The sequence below is a fragment of the Emydura macquarii genome, unplaced genomic scaffold (assembly GCF_026122565.2).
Source record: "Emydura macquarii macquarii isolate MOO-44397 ecotype Brisbane River unplaced genomic scaffold, CSIRO-AGI_Emac_v2 contig_1253, whole genome shotgun sequence".
Lineage (NCBI taxonomy): Eukaryota > Metazoa > Chordata > Testudines > Chelidae > Emydura > Emydura macquarii.
This window is the reverse complement of record NW_027131390.1, coordinates 23,986,227-23,997,622: the sequence shown is the minus strand read 5'-3', so window position 1 is coordinate 23,997,622 and position 11,396 is coordinate 23,986,227.

The window sequence follows — 11,396 nt, the reverse complement described above, 5'->3', positions numbered from 1 at the left end:
TGCGAGCGCCGACTCCTGCTGTGTTCAGCTTAGGAGTCATCTACTTGGAATCGACATGAGCAAGCACTCGAAGAAAACACAGTTACCGACCTTTCATAATTGTTGTTCTTCGAGATGTGCTGCTTATGTCTATTCCAAGACCCACCTGCCTTCCCCTTTGTCAGAGCCAGCCAGCAAGGAGGAAGGGAAGAGTCAGCGGGTCAGCAAGGCGTTCTATATGGTGCCATAGAGGTGTAACTCCAGCGGGCGCCTGCACCCACCCAACAGGTACCGCTAGGGGAAAACTGTGCAGGTGGCACGCACAGACTTACTTGGATTGGACATGAGCACCATATCTCAAAGAACAACAGTTAGGAAAGATATCCATCCTTTTCCCTATCTCCTAGTAAGCACAAGTGCACGTATATATGACGAGGGATTTGGATCCAGAAATGTTTAGCATTAGTGGATTTTCTATTGCTAATGAGCCCTTTGAAAGTCCTTAAAACCAGACATTAATGAATTTAAGTTAAAGCAAGTTTTTTTTTCATATTATAAAATTAGGCTTATTTGAGTTCTTTTATGGAGGCTTAGTATATTTTGGTGCTGTTTTGCATGGAAGATTCAACCATCCAATAAGAGATCTTTCATTTCTAGTCTAAGTAAGAATTTATGGTGGGAACGAATTTGAGCTGATCTTCATAGTTGGTGTGTGTGTTGGGGGGGGGGGGGGGGAAGAGGGGAGTGGATAATATTGTGTTCTGCTTATTTCAGGTTATTGAAGAACCTCTGCCAGTGGAATAAAGTGGCTATTAAAACACTCATTGCCATCATAAGTATTCCAGGAGAGGGTTCCTGTTTGTGGATTATAACCAGAGATAGGTGCTGCCCTGCAGTCCAGACTCAGGCACCAAACTTTTTAGAGGGGTGGGGTTTAGGACACGCCCTTCAGTGGCATCTTCCATTGGCAAATGTAGGTGGCTCCCACCTTAACATGTTGGCTTTTGTGGATCGCATTCTTAGATGCCTGTCTTTCCCCATTTATTGTAAGTGGACTGTATGTGCCTAACCCAGTCTTTGTGGATCCCATTTTTGCTCCCAGAATTTTATACGGCCTAAAAGTTAGGTAGTGCTAAACATTGCATATCCCTTTGTGGATCTGGTCCCTAGTTCCTTCTCAGTCCTCCGCTAGTTGTAGGAGGTTGTGGATGTTCTTGATATAAAACGTATTGTCTCTACCACACTTTAACCTTGCTGCCAAATACCACTTCAGCATTTGTGCTTATGTTTGTGAGCAGGCACACCTAAACAGAAATGTAGTTTGAAAAATCACCACCACAACAAAGAAAAAGTCCTTACTATTTATGCTTGATTTTTTTTGGTGTCTGAAGTATCAATATTTTTGTCTGATCATATTTATAAACCATCAAGCTAGCTTTGACCTTCATTCTTTTGAAATTCCTCACTTGAAAGTCATGCAGAGCTTCAGATGAGATGAGTACTTGAGGAAAAACCAGGAAAAATAACTTGCCAGCTGCAATGGTGCAGTTGTTAGGTGTGACTATTATGTTGGGTTAGATGTAGCTATTGTATGGGTAGAGATCAGTACAGAAGATAGCGGGCTTTGTTTAATGGGGGAATATTTATGTGGAAAACTGAAGATGAAAATTTATGAGAGAGACTGATGAAATAGCTAGAGATAGAAGGGAAATCATGATGATTGTACCTCTGCCGCATTTCATTTGGGTGCTGACACTTAAAAAAAAGAAAATAGCCATTTGCAATAACTGAGAGTGAAAATAGCATTTAAATAGCAGTAGCACATCAAACATGCCCCAAGGCTTATAATTTTATTCATTATATCTAGATAGATTTTGTCATGTCATGAATATCTTGAAGTATTTTTTACCCTATCAGAAAATAATTTGGAAAGCAAGCCCTTCTCGGGCAGGATCTCAATGTAATAACTGAGGGAGCTCAGTAGGTGTCGTCCCAAAAGGTTTGGTGCTAATACTTTAGGGATTACTTCTGAATGATTAAGCATAACAAAATGAAAATTAATCCCTTTGAGTTTAAACATTTCTCATAATAAATGATAATGCTCTGAGTAGGCTGTCACTATGCATCAATGGGTCACAGCTGAGAATACCAAATTCAGGCCAGACTGCTGAGAAATAGGGCAGAAGAGCAGACCCCCCCCCCCCCAAACTGGTGGTTATTCTATCATTGCTGTTTACCAGACCAGGAACATAAATGAGTTTTTGTATCACCACACTGGTTAACAAGAAGCCAAACACAAAGTCCCCTTAGGCACTCCAGCCCTTGGCTCACCAGCCTGATACTTGGACTTTATGATGAGTGGTTACTGAAAACCAGTTTCATCAGATAGAGGGTTCTTCCAATCCCTAGGGATTGGCCACCTAGCCAGGTCGAAATATAACTCAGATCTTATTCAGTAACTATGCTGATGCCACTCCTTTCGTAACTAAAAACTAAGAGTTTAATAATAAAGAAGAGAGCTATTGAATGGTTAATCATATACATACAAGTGACTTTCAGTGTTTATAGATCAGGGTCATAGCCGTGATGGAATAAACTGCTAGCTTGCAAAACTCTCTCTGGAATCACCGGAACAGATGGGGGATCATCAGTCCTTGTCCAAAGCTTCCTTGTTATAAATCTAGTCCAAAGAAATGAAGACAAAATGGAGATGTCTCAGGTGTCTTTTTATATCCTTTGCCATGTGCATGGAAAATTACTGTCCCAAACAAAGCCCACAGCCCCTGTATGTGGAAAGTTACTAGCACAAGATGGAGTGCCATACCACATGCCCTTACATGTTTTGCTGAATCACAGAGGAGGTGGCCATTGTCTCCTTGCTGTCTGAGGCATCCCCAGGAAGAGCTATCTGGACAGGATAACTTTCTTCAATGAGCCCAGTGTGAGAGTGAAGTGTCCTTGATAGGCCATCAACACATAGCTGTCTAGCCCTAATGTAAATTCTGTCTGGGGGGTGTCACCCAGGAATACAATACAGGCTTCAGATACAAGCACAAAGCCAATATTCATAATACAGATTCAAGATCATTCAGATACAAGGATGATACATGCATATAAACAGGATAATCATACTTCGCATATCCTAACTTTTCCCCTGACCTCTTACATGACATTTTTTGTACAAGATTTGTTGCAATTGTACAACACTGGTAGCAGCTCTGATACAAATAGTCATTTTTCTTATACACAGAATTACACAGGTGGTTACCCTTTGTGCACCATTCTAGACTGAATTGTGCTTTTAATGTTTCCAGAACCTTCTCATAAAACAGGAGAGGAGCTCATTTGCTATTGATTTTTATCCTCCATATAAAAGCCATTGATGGGTGCTGGCTAAGCAATTTGGCTTTTATTTTAACTTTCTTTTCCTTTGCTTATGCACCAGTAGAGGGAGCCTAAGGCTCTGATTTTTGCAGGGGTCCTACACAAATGGATATCTTAAAGTAAAGACAAATGGTTCAGTGTGTATTGTCCACCAATTTCATACCAGTTGAAGCTACTATACATCAACTCTGGGTCATAACCTACTTGATAGTATCAAAGTTAAAAAGCAGCTACACTTCTTAGTGTTCTTTCTTCAACTGACACCAAAATATTACCCAAAATACAAACTGCAAATATGGTGCATAATGCTTTAAGTAATTTGTATTTATTTAAAATGTTTATCTTTGTCCAAAAGTTAAATGTTTTTGGTATTTTTTCCCTTGCTTGCTCGTAGCTAGGGAGTTAAGTTGTGCCTTGGAGGTCTAGATATTCCTGGTAGGAAGGGGCAGATGGAATTTTTGAAGTGTAATCTTTGATTAAATGATATGCAAATCAGAGCTGGTTAGAAATATATTTTCACTGCCCTCTAGTTTATCCTTTTAACCTGTGACAATAAACGTCAGTCAATATTTTTTATGTAAGGAAATATGATTACATGTTTATTGAGTCAATGGTACGTACTGCAAGCATGAATATATTCTTGCTTGAGAGTGTCACCTATGTTAAAATAGATTTTTCATTTTAAAACGAGGTGGAGGCAGCATGTACCCATTTGCTGTGGGTTCAAGGATTCTCCTAGGCCATGCACTGCATTGTATTTGTTCTTTAGTGTTTGTATTTATCACATGCAGAGGTTTAGCTTTAGCTCCATGGAGCGAGCCGTCCAATTATTTTTTAGGCAACCGATATTTTTTCAGTAAAACCACAAGAAGGGTCAGTGGCCTTACTTGAATCGGAAACAGCTCTCCGTTACCCTTTAAATAAAGGAAAAGACTTATCTGGGCAATCTGCAACTAATTTAAAGTGTCAATTGAACCCTTTTAACTTGGAGGGAGATGCAATAACTGAGTCTAACAGGCTTTAGTTTGACCTTTACTCTTCTTTATTAAGCAAGTCATGCTGAATCTCCAATGACATACCATTTAAGATAGAAAGCCAATGGGACTTAGGCTCTTAAAAGCACCAGAGTGACTTGAAAACGGCATCTGTGGCCTACAAAGGTGCTGGACTTACTCTTATGGCTTTGGACTATTCTTGTCAGATATGTAACAGCATTTTGTCTTGCATGTGGTCAGAGTCCATTTTTCAGCCTTTTCCTTAGATCACAATAATAATTTCTGTGTGACAATCTTTCACTGTTACAGACGTCAATCAAAACAAATCGGCTTCTGTTCGGAAGACCCAAATGTATATTAGGATGAAACAATCATTTTGCAAAACCCTAAAACATAAACGTTACATAAAAGGGATATGATAGGACCATATTTTCCACTTAATATAATGACTACTACTTACTACTAACTAATGGAATTTTATGAGCAAACATTTTGAGGTTATTTTAGAACAAAGCAGCAGTGGGATAAGGGATATTAAGAAAGCACTCAAAAGAGCTTACTTTCCAGTACTTTCTTGAATTTAAAAAAAAATTCTGTTTAAAATTTTAGATGGGGATTTACGTTTTCTATGTAGTTATTCACTTGGCTCTTGTCAATGTAGTGATGGAATTTTTCATCAATTGCTGCAAAACCAGTTACTGTTGGCATGATACAACACATTTCATTACTAAAATCAGTTATTTTCCGGAAAGTTTCAATTATCTGTATAAAGTCCTAACTTTTGAATTGAAACTCATAGGAAAAGCAGACGTTTCCATCATGAGTGTTGTAAATTAGTTCCAGTCTACAGAAGAATGCTGTAACTAATTGATATGACCTGGAAGTTGACAAAGTCCATAACAGTAAAGTCAACCTTTCCTCCAATAACTTGACAAATATAATCTCTTTTAAAATCCCATGTAGACTGCATACCTTGCTCTCTTTTTTGCAATGGGTATTGTTTCAGCACTGAAGTGATAATGATTTTCCAGACTTCTGTTGATTTGTACAGCAGGTGCCCTAGTTTATTAATGCCAGAAGAAAGGAGGGGGGGATATTCAATAACAAAAAGTCTGATCTCTAGCAGAAACTATGTATCAAAGTCATTGTTAATCTGGTTACACTGCCAAAATTGTCTGATCACCATATAATCATTAGATCTATTCAATGCAAAATAACATTTAGAAATATCATCTCTCCTGAAAAAAATCACATAGGTCTGCAAAGATAAAAGGGCTACATTTATATATTAAAGAAAAATAAACTGTTGTGTGCTTAAGAACAATACAGTCTCACTAAAATCTCAAGAGCATACTATACAACAAAGGCCGGTACTGATTCAAGATTGGCTTCATTCTTTGATACCCTCAGAGAAAGGTAAGTTTGTACCATGAAAAACAAATTCAGTGTTACTTTTCCTTTGAACTCATCAGTGGTTAACTTAGAGTGCATTGAGTAGCTTATGGTTACAGTATGATTGCTAAATAGTTTAGTGTTCCAACTAACATTGGCATTTGCTATCTATAATTTCCAGGTAATAAATACATAGGTATTCCGAAGCTCTGGATGCAGTCTATATAGTTTGGTGACCACCTGAATAAGTTTCTTTTGACGTAGAAGAAAAGCTGGATATTTTCATAGTCAAACTGCTATTTATGAAAAAGTAAAAATGATAATTTAGGCCTCATATGGCACGATGAGCCCATTGTTTCCTTACTCATTCCCTATTGGTCTTTTTGCCTCCTTTCTTCTGCCTCTGAACAGAACAGCTTATTACTGGGTGTGGAGCTCGGGAGAGCAGAAGTAACATCCACCTTCTTTTGTTTTCTCCTCATATACTGAAATCCCATTTTAAGAAGCTGCAAGAGTAGGTGTGGGATAAGATAAACAGGGATATTTTTAGATCATTAAGCTTAGGAGACAGGAGTCCTCAGACCCACTTATAACTCATTTTGTAACTACAGGTGTGTCATTTAATCTCTTTGCCAGTTTGCCCATTTGAGAAGGGTATTATGAGGTTTATTATTTGTAGAGTACCTTGAGGTCCTCCATGTATTAAGTATTATTATTATACAGAGATTAATAAGATTGTGAATATGAAATCAGTCTGTGACTGTTTGGTCTGTTTGTGGAATCAGGTCCTAAAAATTAAACCCACACTCAAAGCTTACCCTAGTTTCTGCTGGAATTCCTTGTAGAATGATTGCAAAATTGGGATAAATGTGGCTGATGTTTTTTGCTCCTATAGAGAGCTGTGCAAGTCTATCCATTTAGCTCTGTGAAATTCCATGTGTGGAAGCTGACTTTTGTAAATTGGGCCCATTTCTGCCAGTGAAAACAGATTTACCTGGAGAAAAAAATGGCAAGCTTCCATCTTTTAACAAAACACAATTGTTTTACAAGCTTGCCTCAAGTGAAATGTCACCATTTTCTCAGAAAATACCACCCGTTTGGGTACAGAATTCAGCTTTCCAAAGCAAAGTAGCTGTCTTTCACCTGTAAAAACTGCTTCTCAATTTCATAGGAAATGGTGAAATCTGATGTTTTTCATGAAAATATGATTTTGCTCAGAGGGTTTGCCAGTAGTGAGTATTTTAAATAGTTCTACTTCTAAAAGGCCTCAGTTCAGGAGAATGTCCCTATTCAGGATAGCCATTAAGCATGTGTTTAAGGAAAGAACTAATAACACTGACTTGAATAATACTGGCCAAGATTTTTTTTAAAAGGCTTCATAAACTAGTCTCCTAAGTGCATATTTAGACTCTGATTCTGCAACTCATTCCACACAAGCAAACCCTAAGCCCAGGTGGAAGTCCTTCTGGGTGCAGTGGTTTGCCCATGTGGAACAAATTGAGAACTGGGGCTTTAGACACCTGTATAGAGGAGGTGTTGGATACTCTGCAACTGTGTACCTAAATTAGATTTAGGAGAGTAACCTGGCTACGCTGCAGGTGATTGACTGCACCTTAAGTCTTCTCACAGAATATTGCCAAAGCAGCCCATTCCCAGCCTATAACATCCTTGTCACTACAGGGTCCCCTATGTGCAGAAATGGCTAATTATACTAACCTGTGTAGCAGTCTTATAGTGGCTATAAAATCTCCACTACGCTGAGTCAAACCGACTACAGGCTCCCTATTTACGTGTGACTGGGATGTGAATTAGGTCTCTGAAGGTGAAAGGTTAGGGGATGATGGGGGTGTTTTGTTTACCTGAGCTTTTCAGATTGTTTTCCTTTAATCACTTAGGCAGACACACCATTTTGTCTCATGTCATAGTATGGAATCACTAGTGTAGCATTTAAGTCAGACCAAGCCATATATGATGTGACTGATACAAACAGACATGAAGTGTCAAAACATGATTTGTCAGTTGGAAGGAATTCAGAAAGACATTTACATTTTTTCCTTTTTTAATAGAAACATCATTTCACAGGTGCTTTTACATCTTTCTTATTTACAAAAAAGTTCACCCTTTGAGAGAAATTCATGTTAGGTGACTTCACAATAAACTCAGAGCTAATTATTTATAAGATCAAATACTATTTTACAATGTGCATCCAGAGATACCATATATTTCCAAAGGCTTTAAAAATGCAACTTTGATTCTTTTAAAGATTATAATTTTTAGGCCCCGAGTTAATGTTTTTTCTGAGGCTTTATTCTCTGCTGTCATTGCCTTTGTATAGACATTTGAATTTTATTACATGCTTCAGAAAGTATTTGAACTTATTTTCCAGTGTCACTATAATGCTGTGGTATATTATTAGTTAACTGTGGTACATGACTTGGTCATTTATTATGTTAGGACTGGTTCACAATCACAATAGGATGGGGAAGTTGCTGCAAGGCAGCTGGTAAACATATTTAAGGTTGAATAGTTAGTCACAGTTCTGGAGTTTTAATTGAATTACCTTTGACAATGAACAGCAAACCTTGTGGGTGATCTACTAAATTAAACTGATTAATGGGTTCCCTAAAATCAATTAGTATATAAGGTTGTGAGCATGAACACATCCTGTTGCTCCTTGGGGACCAGAGCAGGATTAGAATGACAGCAACAAATGTGAGACAAAGTGAAAGCATACATCTCTTACTGCTGCTGACCTCTGCTACCACACATGAAAGAAAAACAGGAGTCTAACAGGAGCTGAAAGAATCTGACAGTAAATCATTTAAGCTCTGTTTTGCAGAACTGATATAGGATGCTTCCAAACTGCTTGATTAATGCTGGGCAGTATATTAAAAGACACAGCAAAGAAAGAAGGCAGTTGTGAGGTACCAGTTCCATATCAATGCAACACCAAGTTGCAAGAAATAACATCTGCTGGCTTTTTATTTTAGTTAGAGATGTGTAGGTAGCAAAGAGCCAGTTGGAATAAATTACCTTCTGCTGGGATGATACAATGACAATCCTTTCTGTAGATCCACAGGAAAGTGTTCACTTTCTTTGGATGGCTGTTTGTTATCTGAATAATCAACCTATTACAAAAATAAGAAGATAGGGATTACTCTGACCTTTGCCTTACTGCAACATGATTCCATGCACTACTCAGCTAAAGCATGTAACTAGCTACAGATGCTATTGATAGAACAATTAAATACATAAAAAAGAAAAATTAAGGAACTTTGATTTTGTGACACAAACTGATAAAAGCCAAACAATTCAAAGTTAGGGAGAAAAACAAAATAGAAAACAAGAATAACAGACCACAACAGCAACCTAGCCTTAATTTTACATGTTTTGCATCATAACTGTATGATTACTTACATAGTACCCTTACATTGAAGAGTGCCTTAACTAAGTGGTCCTACTCCAGTCAATGAGTCTATCTGTGGGAAGAGGATATCGGAAGCTATGACCCTCTACTAGTGATTTTTTATCTTAACTTCCTTTTATTTTTTTATAATCTTTACCTTACCCTTTGCCAAATCCCATGATCAGTTTCCAACTCTTGCATTATTTATCCTGCAAGCTGAGAGAAACTGGTCAGCCTTTCAAAGATGCCACCATTGCATTACAGATGTTATAAGCACTTGGGATAAAGAAATAGATGTACTGGGAATAAGTAGTACTGGCTGAAATTTTTCTATCAAAACTATTTTTAGATGGCAAATTTAGGTTTTCATTATATGGAATTTTTTGAACAAAGTGTCTGCTTTCCTCACAATTTTTCAATTTTTAGCTAGAAAACTAAAAGACTGAAAATTCTCAGGTTTATGTTTTTAATTAAAAAAAAAATCAATTTTTGGCAGAAAAGTTGAAAATTTTCACGGGGGCAGGGATGACTGCTATTTCTGACCAGGTCTAGAAATAAATGTAGCTTATAAAAATATCCTCCTTATAAAATTGTTAAATGTATGGGGCCAAATTCTGCTTCAGGCTAAATGTGCACCCAAGAGGGGACATGCAGGCTACGCCTTTTCCTTTACACTTGGTCCTGGTTCCCACAAAACCTATTGCATTAGTACTCTACAGCCTGCCTCACGGGTCTTTCATCCTTGAAGCTACAGAAAGCTATTCTAAGGTGTGAGTTAGTGGTGGGAGTAAAAGTTAGGGACCCCTGATTTGCCACATACCCCCTTGCTATCATCTCCTCCATTAAAATATGACCTTGGCACAAATAATTTGCATGAGTCACCCTTATGCTGGCCTATGGATTTTAAGGAAAGACCTGTAGAATTTCATATGGTTGAAACCAGTAAGGTTTTATAGAAGTTTAATCTCAAACATAAAAAATGTAATAAAATGGTAGCCTTTCTGTAGGTTTGGGTGTTTTTAACCATCCTGTAGAATTCTATAGAAGAGAGAGAGAATTCTGTGTTAAATTCTATAATCTATAGAAATTCTATAATCTGTAAATTCTATAATCTATCTGCCTGGTACGTGCCCTTTCTCCTTCTCTTTTATCTAACTCTTTTCTGAAGGGATGCTCTTTTCCGCTTTTAATCTTTGCCTCCATTGGATAAATAGTTGTATTGGCTGTCATTGTATCAAATACAGCAATGTACCATTATGTGAAAGAAAGTTCCAGTGCATAGGTCGTGCACAAGGACAAACAATCTGCAAGGTTGTCAATTATTTATTTTTGGTCGCCTAGGAGTCCCAGTCGTGCATACTTTTAAAACATTACACTGTTGATTTGGTGTAAATCACTGGTGATAAATAGGTTAGTTCACTTGATATTTAAGTATCTGGGCAAATGGTAGTGTTGCTTTAAACCTCCATGTACAGGTCCTATATTATTTCCAAAGGACCTGGGAGAGCCTTTAACTCTGTGTGTTATCTTTTCCAGAGTTAAAGAAGCAGTAGTACTATTCTTCCAGTCTCTTAAATTAGGCACAGAGTCTTGCAGCAATGACACATAATATGTGTTTCTGCTATAGAAGGTACAACAGCAAGAGATCCAATTTTATACCCAGCAAGAGAAAGTATAGATGTGTTATTAAGAAGACATATCAGTGGCAGAAGACCATTTTAGACATTTAAATTATCTGGAAGATATTTCAATCCAGATCTTTTGGATTTCCTGACAGTCTCACAGTGGTCTTCATGAAGTCAGTGTAAAACTGCCATTGACTTAAATGGAAATTGTGTTGGGCCCATATGTGTCAGCAGTTACCAGCTTCATGCCTAAAACTTTGGAAATGTATCAGTATAATTGTTTTTTTGGAGCCAAAATTGTGCATGTATCTATAAGCTACCAGACTGTGTGCATACACAGGTGGTCTTTTTTATGAATAAAGTTCATGGCACCTAAATAATGTGGTGATAGGTGCATTAGAAACACTGAGACAGAGTAGATTAGTTAACACAAAGCATCTTGTGTTTCATGTTAATAGACATGGGACCAGATTCTGCTCTCAGCTACATCTGTGCATCCCCAACTCCACAAAAGTCACTGCGGTTGCATGATTTGGTTGCTAAGATCTGTCCATTTTCCATTTTTATTGTTCAGTGACTGTGTTCAAAGTTTTAAATAAATTTGCTTTGTCCATA